Below are 12095 nucleotides of genomic sequence, written 5' to 3'. Positions count from 1 at the left end.
AGTGCTGCTTTATTTCAGCTTTATTTCAGCAGCCGAGTCAGTCCCTGCTACAAACAGCCAGACACTCGGGCAGATGCATTTTGCTTAATTCGATTCAATTCAGAACGAGCTCCGCTGTCCATTTTGGGTCAAGATCAAAATATGTTCATGGCCACTTGGCAGATGAAAAGAGAAGCCCACAATAAAAAGAGGCAGTAGAAAATGAAGGTGGTTTAAAACAAGAAGTGCTTGAGGGACTTTGAACTTCACAGAAGAAGAAACAGCATTTGTGACTTACATTTCCGCATAACCAAAAGGCTACCATGTAAACAACTTCACTCAGGGTGGGCTGGCATGAAATGCTCTGCTCTAGAGAAACCTGCCGTGGTGATGATAGGAACCAGACGTTTAAGAAGAAGAGTTTAATGCCTTTAAAAGCTATCTGTGCAGGAAGTTACAACATGAAATGGTTACAAACACGTGACATTGCTTTATGACACTTGTGTAATAAGTATTTGGAATAGAACACACACACACGTTCTAAGCCATTTCTCCCTCAGGGTCACGGGGGGTGCTGGAGCCTATCCCAGCTGTCATCAGGCAGAAGGCAGGATACACCCTGGACAAGTCATCGGTCCATCGCAGGGCAGACAGAAAGACATACACACTCACAGCTAGGGGCAGTGTAGCATGTCCAATTGACCTGACTGTATGTCTTTGGACTGAGGGAGGAAAACCACGCAGACATGGGGAGAACATGCAAACTCCACACGGAAAGGACCCTTGTCGCCCAGCCGGAGAATTGAACCCAGGCCCTTTTCGCTGTGAGGCAACAGCGCTACTCACCGTGCCACCCTGGAATAGAACAGTTTTTTTTAAAGTACATTCATTGTGGAAAAGCGCATGTAGGGTGCTGTAAGGCAAAACATTATTAATATTACACATAAAACTCAGACACATGTAGATTGAAAAGTAACTAAAATGGTGATGTGTGTGACCCTGTTTTTTTTTGTTTTTATTTAGCAAAAGGCTATTATGTGATGTTATAATGGGCTAATCAGCTGCTTGTTACTATGCAGTTCCTGCAGTTTAAGCAGCTACACTCTCATTGGACTTTGTTGTCTACAGGCACTCGATAATTGGACTTCATGATTCAGTGCACTGCAAGTACTGGCCATACCCATATATTCTGAAAAGCATACAATTTATGACAATAACCATCATAAACTGCCATACTGTATGGAAACAAATAAGTTAAGGGTATGTATATAAATGCAAAGGTAAAGGCTCCAGAAACATCGGTCTGCGGGCAAAGTGCTCAACACTGCACTCCATGATGATGTCATCACTATTTTTAGCTTTATTTCAGCATTTGTTACATCATACATCTAGTGACTCATAGTTTGTTAATGCACACACATTCACACACACACACACACACACACACACACACACACACACACACAGTCCTTGGACACACACAGGCACACATACAAAAGGCCAACCAACATAACTGTTCAATAATTCTCTCATTGATTCTCATTTCAATTGAAAACAACAGAAAATCACTTGTTTAGTGATTGTTTTGTTCAAACCGTCCAAAACATGAAGGAACACATGACAGGAGGCATGTTCTCTTGCGCAAGCCCATATAAATGCATGCATACACACACACCGAGCATCATTGTGCTCTACTTCCTGTCACATCTGAAATAACCAAAGTGCTTTTAGGATGCCATTTACAATCACAACACCATTGTGAACAGATCTCAGTTAGAAGGCTATTGTCTGGTAATACCTATGGACACACACACACACACACACACACACACACACACACACACACACAATTCCCACTCCTTCTCCTACAACACATACAGACTCCATAACTCTTAGTGCCCTGGAGAGACCGAGCCAGAGAGAGAGATAAAAGGTAGAGTTACAATATTCATGCGAATCACTATTTCAGTACCATGAGCATTCACAAAAACGAGTGGAGCAACCACTCACTGACAACAGTACATGACTAGTCCATTTGCTACAGGCACCCGCACACACACGCACAGAGGCTCATTTGGTATGAACAACTTTATCCTAAGAAGAAGTCTCTAAATAGCAAACTACAATCCCACACTGCCCAAACATTCAGCGTGCAATAAGCATATGAAGGCAATCCAGCAGCAGGTAGATTCCCCTGGACAGGCCCAAGAATATAAACATCATTTCAAGAAACGCAACAAAGTGGAAGTTCTAATCACAGAGTTCTCTGAAACACCGGAGAGAAGAGCTATTATGTTTCCCCACACACAATCCAACAACTAAACACAAGAACACTGTTTGCATTGTTTGTACACAATAAATCCCTTAATTCTAAGCAAGCTTTAATTCATTGTTCTCCAGACTACCCAACTTACATATTAATTCCATAACAGACTATTCATTTACAATAAGTTTTAGGATTAATTGAAACTGAGCCTGAATAATAAGCATGTAGTTCAATGGGTTACGTAAATGCCACTGTTTTGGCTCCAAAAATGGTTTAAACGTTATTTAAAAGAAAAAGACATAAAATAATCATGCACAAGCACAAAAACTACATTACCGTTCAAACATTTGGAATGTTTTGAAAATTCTAAAGCCAATTTGGTTGCAGAAAAAAGTATAATTCATAAAGTTTCATACACAGTCGCATGGTCTCATTACTATTACTATTATTATTATTAATGTTCTGTTGATTTTCCAAGTTAAAATAAATACAAATCCTCTACAGAGAACACACTGTAAATTGTATTGCTCAATTAATGCTTATTTACTGAATATAACTTGAAAAAAATGAAACATCAAATGTAGTTTTCTGTTTTTCTTATATGTTAAAGAAAGTGTATTAAGTTCTACATAAAAATGGCACATTTAAGACCGCTCTTGTTGTTTCACTCAGAATTTCAGCTGAATATGTCATCTGACTGGGAGCGTTCAAACCTGTGCATTCGTCTGTAATTAGGACACTGGGGAGCTGTACATTAAAAATAATGTGTCCAGAATTATAAAGAGAGTTGCAGAAGCTTCCACAATGACTAAAGCTGTATCACATCAAGGATAAAAAAAAAAAAACAATGAATTTCCAGAATCTGTCATCTTTCTAAAGTGGAAATCAAATCGCAAGGCAGATAAATTGCCAAACAATTTAAATAAATAAGTGTATTATTGTTACTATTAACTGCAGGCAAGTCATTTCCAGCTCCTGGCAACCAAATGGATAGTGTTTCTCCAGAATATCCTGGCACCGGTTTGTATTTTCAGGCTTCTGAAAATAAATGACTAAAATATATATTCATGATCACTTTATTCATTCTTTGTACCCTGAATTTTTGAAATATTCAATAAAACGTGGTTCACTTTTTTGGTGAACCATTTGTCATATTTAAATCCACACTGCATGGGTTATATAAATACATATATTTTTTTATTTTGAAGAGGGATTCAAAATTTTGAACACTAGTGAATTTACAGAGAACCTAGAAATAATGGCATGATGCATTTAATTGCAATAAAGCTAATAAATCCACAAAGATTCTGTTCCATCAGCAAATAACTTTCAATTGTCTTTTAGACAAGTATTTGCTAGTAGTGAGGCACTACAGCTACTATTAGGTATCAAATATTTTTAATTGTTTTTTCAACAAACTCAGCTTTATAAATGACTGCTTTGGGCCTCAAAGGAACAGTACATGATCTTAATCCAATACACATTTTTTTCAAATTCTGTGATCATCTCCTCACGGTCTGTTGGTTCTCTAAGTTTGCGTTGAAGAAAAATCCAGTGATCATTCACATGCCCAATAGAACTATCAAAATATTTCTTTCTTCGGTGCATAAAACATTCAAAATTATGTAAGTGCAATATCGGAAACAAAAACTGTTCTTTACAGTTTCTTGATCTACTATTCTAACCAAATACCTGGCATCAACAGTCCTTGCTTTCAGTTCTAAAATTATACTGAATAAGGATAAAACACTGAACAGTGTTCTATACCTATTAAAATGTGAATGGAATGTTCTAGCACTACACAAACTCCAAAAAACAAGCGGAATAGCGGACTCATCTGTCCACAGCACACATTTCCGCTGTCTTTCAGACCATCTGAAATGAGCTTGGGCCCAGAGACCTTGGCGGCGTTTCTGCATAGAACTGATTTATGGCTTTCACCTTGCATAATAAATTTCCAAGTTGCATTTCTTCATGCAGTTGCAGACGGTCTTAAGTGACAATATTTTTCTGAAATACTCTTCTGAGACCTTGCCCTACGCAGACTGAGATTTCTCCATATTCCCTAAATCTTTGTTACTGTTATTTGCATAGTAGCTGGTGAAAGACCTAACTCTTTTCAAACTTTTTAACAATTCTCTCACAAAGTGCTGAGGCATGACCCGTCACCCGTCAGTTGCAAAGACTGAGCCTTTTAATCATGATACTCTCACCTGTTACCAATTCACCTGTGTATTAAAACTTAAATATAACCTGAATATTCGATAAACTTTTCACTCTCATTTTGCCTTTGGCCCAACTTTTTTGAGTGTGTTACATGTGAAAACAGTGCAAATCCTTGTACTTTTGTCAGAGGCTCAAAAGAATGAAAAAAATCACAGATTCTTGTTTTGATTGCATTGCAAGAGTGTCAAGATACAGCAGGCGTGAAGCATAGTGCTTTAAATACCCTCTATAATAGTTATTGTTTGACTGCAGATCAGACAAGTTGGCTATGTATTTCAGGACAACAGCTTGATGAACAAATATTTTTCAATCTATTCTTTATTGATTCTTGGCATAAATGTATGTCAATTTAAGGTAACACACTAGCCACAAGCTAACATGCCAGTCACGATACAACAAAAAACATTACTCCCATAATCATTTGATTAAGATTCCTTGGGAAACATTTCAATACAAGAAATCAAGAAAATGAAGAAATAACAAGCCTAACAAACTATTCTGACAAAACTGAATAGAGCATGTTGTCCCTTGACGATGAATTCTGTTACGTCCATCTCACATTTCTGTTTGATGTTGGTGCCTTACATGTTGCCCCATGCTATCCATCCTCAAACTCACAAGACCTCACAAGCTTGAACCAGAAATACCATTCTATCCATCATGAGGTAAGGAAAGTGCTTTAAGGCATTATGAGCTGAAGGCAACTTGCAGACTGGCACTGATTTGGCAGGCCTCCGCTCTATGGCCTCTAAAAAAATAAACAGTTCCCGACGAAAGCAGAGCCCTGGAAAACATGACCCCACCCTGCGTGTGAACTCTTCCCAAGTGGAGATATATTTTAATACATGCTTACCCTCAAACCCACATATATTAAGAACTACACAGCAATAAGGCAAACAACCACAATCCACATAAAACAGTTTCTTTTAATGTTACTAGCTCTCACATTAAATCTCACATTATATCATCCAGTCAAACAAATCGGGATCTCACACAATGAACAACACAAACAAAACAACAACATAAAAAAATTAGAGCTAGTACTGTAGATGAAATGTTGTGGTGTTCCAAAGACGTCATCATGGCTGGGATCAGTAATAGATGCAGCATAATGTAAACACTGGAAAATCCAAAGACTGTGCCAGATGCATCATCTCACCCAGTAGTACCAGCATTATTATAAAAAACTCGACATCCAAGTTTCTGCTTGGGGTCCCGTTTCTCTAGCCCACCACTAGTGAAGTCCTTAATAAATACCAATTATACAAAAAAACACCTAAACTGGTTTCAGACATAAGCGCCTGATTACTGTAGCGGCGGGGGGAACAAAGCTTTGGGCATGTAAGTAGGAAATAGGCTTTTGGGGTTAAAAGGGAATTTAGGTGTGTGTGTATGCTGTTGTAACTTGAACTAGACTAATAAAGCCCTTATATGAAAGTCTGTTCACTAAGCAGCAATCTTAGCAATGCCCCTATCCAGTTACTTACAGTCAAACAATACCAAGCTCCTATTTTCTTGAACAGGGAGAAACCCAGAAACGGAAGGTCCAAACGGAAAGCTAGGCTGATGTTTTAACAATATTTGAAGTCATCGGTGGTGCTTGGCTTAAATGATACATGCAAAATTTTAGGTTGGGCTTTTTCCCCACAACTTGCCCTCACCAAGAAGGCAGTTGGCTATTTTTGTTTAAGGATGGGATTTGCGGGCGGCACGGTGGCGTGGTGGGTAGCGCTGTCGCCTCACAGCGAGGAGGGCCTGGGTTCGATTCCCCGGACGGGTGATCAAGGTCCTCTCTGTGTGGAGTTTGCATGTTCTCCCCGTGTCTGCGTGGGTTTCCTCCGGGTTCTCCGGTTTCCTCCCACAGTCCAAAGACATGCAGTCAGGCCAATTGGACATGCTAAGCTGCCCCTAGGTGTGTGTGAGTGACTGTCTGTGTTTGTCTGTCTGCCCTGCGATGGACTGGCGACCTGTCCAGGGTGTATCCTGCCTTCCACCCGAAGACTGCTGGGATAGGCTCCAGCATCCCCCCGCGACCCTGACGGAGAAGCGGCTTAGAAAATGGATGGATGGCTGGATGGGATTTGCCATTAAAGAGCTGCTATACTAAACATTACAAGCTATTCCATTCATATTTCAGCCAATAAACTGTGTCCCCCTCCTTTATAAAAGCTACTAATTACTAACATTTGCTATTTAATAGTAATAGTAAAACGTGTTAATGCTAGCTAACCATCTAATGTTAGCTAAACAACTAGAGCACTCCTAAACCCACTAAATTAACATTGGCAGGACAGTACACTTCGCTGCTAAACATGAAACTACTCTATGTTACACAGCGTAAAAAAAATCCAAATCTTTTTAACTTAAAAAAAGTAATTAACTGGGTTAGCTTGAAATGTTGAGTTCATTGAACTTCGCTTATTTGGAGAGAAAACTTGCAGCCACATTGGTTCTTTGCAGATAAGATGGACACCCCAGATGTAAGTTAACAAAAGTTAACTTACTTTTTGAACTTTAAAAACTGCATTTTGACAGTGAAAGGCGCCTTGCTTGTGTGAAATGCGGATTCATATTTTGCAGCTGGAGTCTCAGGTCAGCTTAAATGGATCACTATCACCGCAAATACAGCTCACCAACCCACCTGAGATCAATATGACATCATTAGTCAGCGGTGCTCTGAATAGGAGCTTCGATATGAACCGGCTCTTTCTAGCCAAACCCAACAACCTGTTGGAGAAATAATCATCAGGGAATTGTGAGCACCACAGATATGATATAGTTAACATGGGTTGGTAGCCAATGCATGGTGCTCAGTAACCCATGAACTGTCCGCTATAAATGACAGACATAATAGAATAAACAATATGTTAGCAGGGTAATTCAAAAACAGTGGGTCACTATGGGCTAATATGCCGAAATATGTTGGCTTTCAGCTTAAAGAGTTGATAAAAAATTCCTGTACACATGATGTAATGTATGAAATGTATGAAAAAGATTTGGGTAATACAAGCTTCTAATACCTCTTGGCTACATTAGCCCCATAGTTCTAGGGCAAAACTAAAGCCTGGTCTACAAAACTAAAATTTTGGTCTACAAACATGTCTAAACCAACTGACTGCATTTTGGGGTAATTGAGAAATTATGTAAATTTCATTTTTTGTATACCTTTCTTTTAACACTTCAGTATAGAATGTGTTATAATGCCACTCCTCCACCATAACTAGGCTTTTGAGAAGTGTTTGGTTTTTAAAAAATGCAGCCACATCCACGACGATGCTACAGCAATCAAAACGTACTAATATGCAGCACTCGTACAGCAACATCCAAGCAACACTCACCACTGCCTAACAGAAGCAACAGTGCAACTGTGTCCCACTGTACCCGCTGGCCCACAGTCTGACTGATGTCTAGGAGCTTATTTGGCAAATACAGCTATCACTGACCACAAGTTCAAGAACCTGACACACTTGCACAGTTCGGATCAGTGTAAACGTTGCCTATTTAGACAGAGCCCTAGCTGCTTTCATTACCCTACATATTGCACAAATCCTGAAAAAGACAATTATTATAAGTGGACACGCATCAGCATAAACAGAGCATTGACATCACATCCTTCCAGCTCATCGCCACACAGCAGCATTCACCATCACTCGGGGTAGAAACTGCCCTTTGACAAAGACCAGCTCTTTGTAGCCTAAAGTCATCAGTGGTGGTGGGGATAGTGGAGATAGTGTAGTGGTTAACACCTCTGCCTTCTATGCTGTAGACTGGGGTTCAATCCTCACCCTACACTATACCAATAAGAGTCCTAACACTGCCTTGGCCTACCTGTGTAAAAAAATGATCAAATTGTAAGTCGCTCTGGATAAGAGTGTCAGCCAAATGCCATAAATGTAAATCAAATGGCTACATGGGAAATAACCATCAAGCACTTGGGTGCACCACAGACATGTCTGTAATATAGCTAAACACAGGTTACTGCGTGTTGCTCATCCTGCCGTGTAATTTAGATATGTCAGCCTGAAGGTGATGAGAATGTCAATGTAATCAATACGACAGCGCAACCGGACTCAGACAGGTGTTCAATGATCTGCCGTGTGCGCTGTTTGTTCTAAACTAGGTAGGAGCGAAGAAACGCTCCGCTATGTTAAAGGGCCTCGGTCTTCGGTCCAGGTAGACGTCGTATAATGGAGGCTAGCCTGAAGCTAATCTCTCCATTATTCTTCTTCTCTGTGAGGATGACTGTGACACAGATAGGCTGAAATCAGTGGAGCTAAATGGGTCACCCGCGCGCAGTAAACAATCAGTAAGGCGGGAAAAGGAGATGGGTTTAGTGCTGTTAGCATGCTGCTAACCACCCGGACCCTCAAAACAAGCGCGACAGGGCGAACTGACTGTCACGTACGGACCACAGTTCAATATACAAAAAGGGTTCTGTGTGGGAACACGACAGTGAAACGGTATGAAAGGTAGGCTGTCGTTAGCTTGTCGAATCAAGGTCACGAGAATCGTGGCGAATCTGCTGAGAAGATTGCGTTCAGTCGCGTTATGGCCGTGTGTGAGAGGCCAACTCGTGGTGGGTTTATATTTTGAGAATTGTCTGCTCGTCCTCAAAGATACTACACCAGCACACTCCATACACAGAGAGAGGGAGAGAGAGAGAGAGAGAGAAAGAGAGAGAGAGAGAGAGAGAGAGAGAGAGCTGTCAGCAAGTCGAAACGATGCGTTGGAAATCTCTTTATATATAAACTAGGTTGGTGAACGGCTGTCAGTTTTAAAAGAACGGTCACTCACACATGGACGACACGGCATGACCGTCTTTCCTTCTGATATACAAATTAAGCTTATCATTTCATCATTAGACGACGAGCTGTGAGGCAGTGACCTGACCGCTCTCTCTCTCTCTCTCTCTCTCTCTCTCTCTCTCTCTCTCTCTCACACACACACACACACACACACACACACACACACACACACACACATGCTCCAGATTGTATTAAATGTATTTATTAAATGTAGCTAAATGCAGCTATTCCTACTCCTGAGCCAACCTCAGCCTTAGCCCACCGGAACCAAAAGGATATCTTCTGGCTCTTTTATGCCAAAATCTACACTGAGTTAACATTTTGCCTTGTACTGACACACCAGCTCGCAACAAATTCTCATGTTTTCCTCGCGTCATGGGAAACAGTGGCGTAACAAGGACCTTATGTCCCCTATCCAAAAATATTAAATACATGAATAACAATGACACTGTAATTTGTTTGCTCGCTGTTAAGTCTCAAATATGCTCCCAAAGCACACCACTCCACCCACCAGCCTCCATCTTCAAGGTAAATGTTAGTAAGGTTTTGAAATGATCAACAATTACCACACCGTGCTACAGGCGGTGAAGGATCCGCGAGTAAGGCGCTTACCGTGGAGGAGATGCGTTACGAGCAAGAGGGTGATTAATAAACGTCAGTGCTGTCTGTTGATGGAAGCTCATTGGTGAAGTGTGTCGGTAAGAACTTGGGTCTTTGGGTCTGCGAATCGTGGGTGCACAGTTGAGTCAGTATCTATATAAGGACCCCAATAAAGATTTTAGGGGGCCCGCGGCATTATGGGCCCCAGTGCGATTGCCCCTCCTGCCCCAAGTACGCCACTGCTGGGGATATTTGGTATCTTGTCCCCGTAAAGAGGTAAATACAAGGTATCACAAACACCCCCCCACCCCCCACCCCCCCTCTCTCTCTCTCTCTCTCTCTCTCTCACACACACACACACACAGTGAGCGACGCCCATTAAAACACCGCGCACGACACGGCGAAGCATCCTGTGTCAAACGGCTCTCACAAACCGAATCACACCGCGCAGTCCTGCCCTTCTGCCTCCAAGAGTTTCCCTCATACTCGTCGATGTGGAAGCACGCTGGACTACAAACCCAGAGCGGCGGGCTGCGACCGGCCGCTCAAACAAGCACCGGTTATTGATTTATCTGAAGATTTTAAAGGAGCAGGACCCATAACGTCATCCCCGTTTTCCCCAATGATTGACTTACCACATCTTCAGAAGACACGGGAACAGATGCGCTCGGCGACCACGCAGGATGCAAACCTGCAGGATGACCAAAAACCTCAAAGCAGTCTTTTTAATCCCCCGTGACAAAGCCCCGGTCTCCGGTTTGGGAGTGAAACACTGTTCCCCGTCAGAAGAAGCGAACACAGCCTCGGTATCGATCAGATCTCGGCGGTCTGAGTCGGGCTTTATCCCTCACCCGTTCGCCGACCGAAGAGGCAGCAACGCCAGGCGCCTTCACGCTCACGGTTTCGATTCCGGATCCCTCGCGTTCAGAAAAAAAGCAGATGCACGCGCGCGTCTCCGCGTCTCGAGCGCTGCGTCCAGCCGCGGAGCTTCAGCGCGAGGACGGCATCGTTGTGGACGGGCGCGTGGCGCAGGACGAGGGGGGCCGCGAGCTTGACAGCGCGAGATAGCGCGAGCGAGGGGGAAAAATGACAAGCCAATTTGGAAGCGCGGTGATGCTTGATTCAAAGAGGGAGGGTGGACGAGAGAGAGAAAGAAGGGGTGGGGGGGTGGGGGTGAGGGGTGGGGGGGGTTAGCGACTGAGATGGACTCGAGCGCCCTCGCGCGGCGTCGCTCGCGCAGCAGCGCCTCGCGTCGACCTTGCTTTCACCTGCGTTACATAACCATCCTGGACCTCGTAATTATAAGTGACATTCACAAGCGGGATATAACCTCCTGTAATTGTTACAGTCTATTGCTTTAGCCCGTCGTGTTTCAAGCATTCAAATAAACTTGAATAAAACACTGAAAGGGACTGCAGTCGTTTTTAAACGCTGATATTAGTGGAAGTGACACTGACAGTCAGCACAGAAGGGTTGGTGGAGAAAGCCAAAAACCAGCCTCAAGAAAAAATGTATATCTTTAAATGAAATGATGAGTCGACATAGAGGACAACCTGAACAAGGGTAAAACTATTTCACTGAGTTGCATTACATATTATTAGTGCACCCGGCTTATATCAGCATAGGAACTTTCTTGTGATTTGACCTAAAATAAAATAATAAAGTCTGAAAGGGGGAGGTGTAACCAACAGCGAAGTAGTGCAGCTGTTGCTACCAACACAACAGAATACATTTGAAAAAAGAAAAAAATATATGTTTAAAATGATTTTAATTGTATTTGTAGGTGAGTAAATGTAAAGAACTAGAATAAATAACTAGAACAAAGTTAACGAATAGACTTTATGCTTAGCTCATTTTAAGACCATGAATACTTTACAAATATAAGGAATGTCTGTCATGCAGATATGAAAGATGAAGCAGTGGTGAAAGATGAAGTAGTTTCAGTGTTATCAGCATGGGCATTACTTGTGCTGGGGAGTGCTGGGGAAACAGAAAAAAGTATGATCTTGCATCAAGGAGGAACACGTTTGAAATGTCAGTTTTACTGTCTTACTGCATATGCACTTATACACGTACAATACTACACATTAGTGTATATACATATACAATACCTCACAAAAGTGAGTACACCCCTCATTTCTGCAAATATTTTATCATATCTTTTCATGGGACAACAGTATAGAAATGAAACTCGGATATAATTTGAAGTAGTCAGTGTA

At 41.9% G+C, this 12095-nt stretch overlaps 1 protein-coding gene across 8 annotated transcripts in view; it reads right to left on the bottom strand.

The window, feature by feature from the left end:
- The window catches only part of adgrl3.1 (adhesion G protein-coupled receptor L3.1), a 200303-nt gene extending 189297 nt beyond the window's left edge, over nt 1-11006 (bottom strand). For 6 of the 8 annotated variants that reach the window (XM_037532789.1, XM_037532791.1, XM_037532792.1 and 3 more), the window contains exon 1: nt 10512-11006. The gene's annotated coding sequence lies outside the window, so the exon portion shown is untranslated. The remainder of the gene's footprint in view (nt 1-10511) is intronic. The other 2 variants (XM_017715036.2, XM_017715038.2) reach the window with 1 other exon arrangement.
- Between the last annotated feature and the right edge of the window lie 1089 nt (nt 11007-12095).

The sequence above is a fragment of the Pygocentrus nattereri genome, chromosome 22 (genome assembly GCF_015220715.1).
Source record: "Pygocentrus nattereri isolate fPygNat1 chromosome 22, fPygNat1.pri, whole genome shotgun sequence".
Lineage (NCBI taxonomy): Eukaryota > Metazoa > Chordata > Actinopteri > Characiformes > Serrasalmidae > Pygocentrus > Pygocentrus nattereri.
Note: the sequence above shows the minus strand (reverse complement) of the source record. Positions and strands in the feature narration are given on the sequence as shown.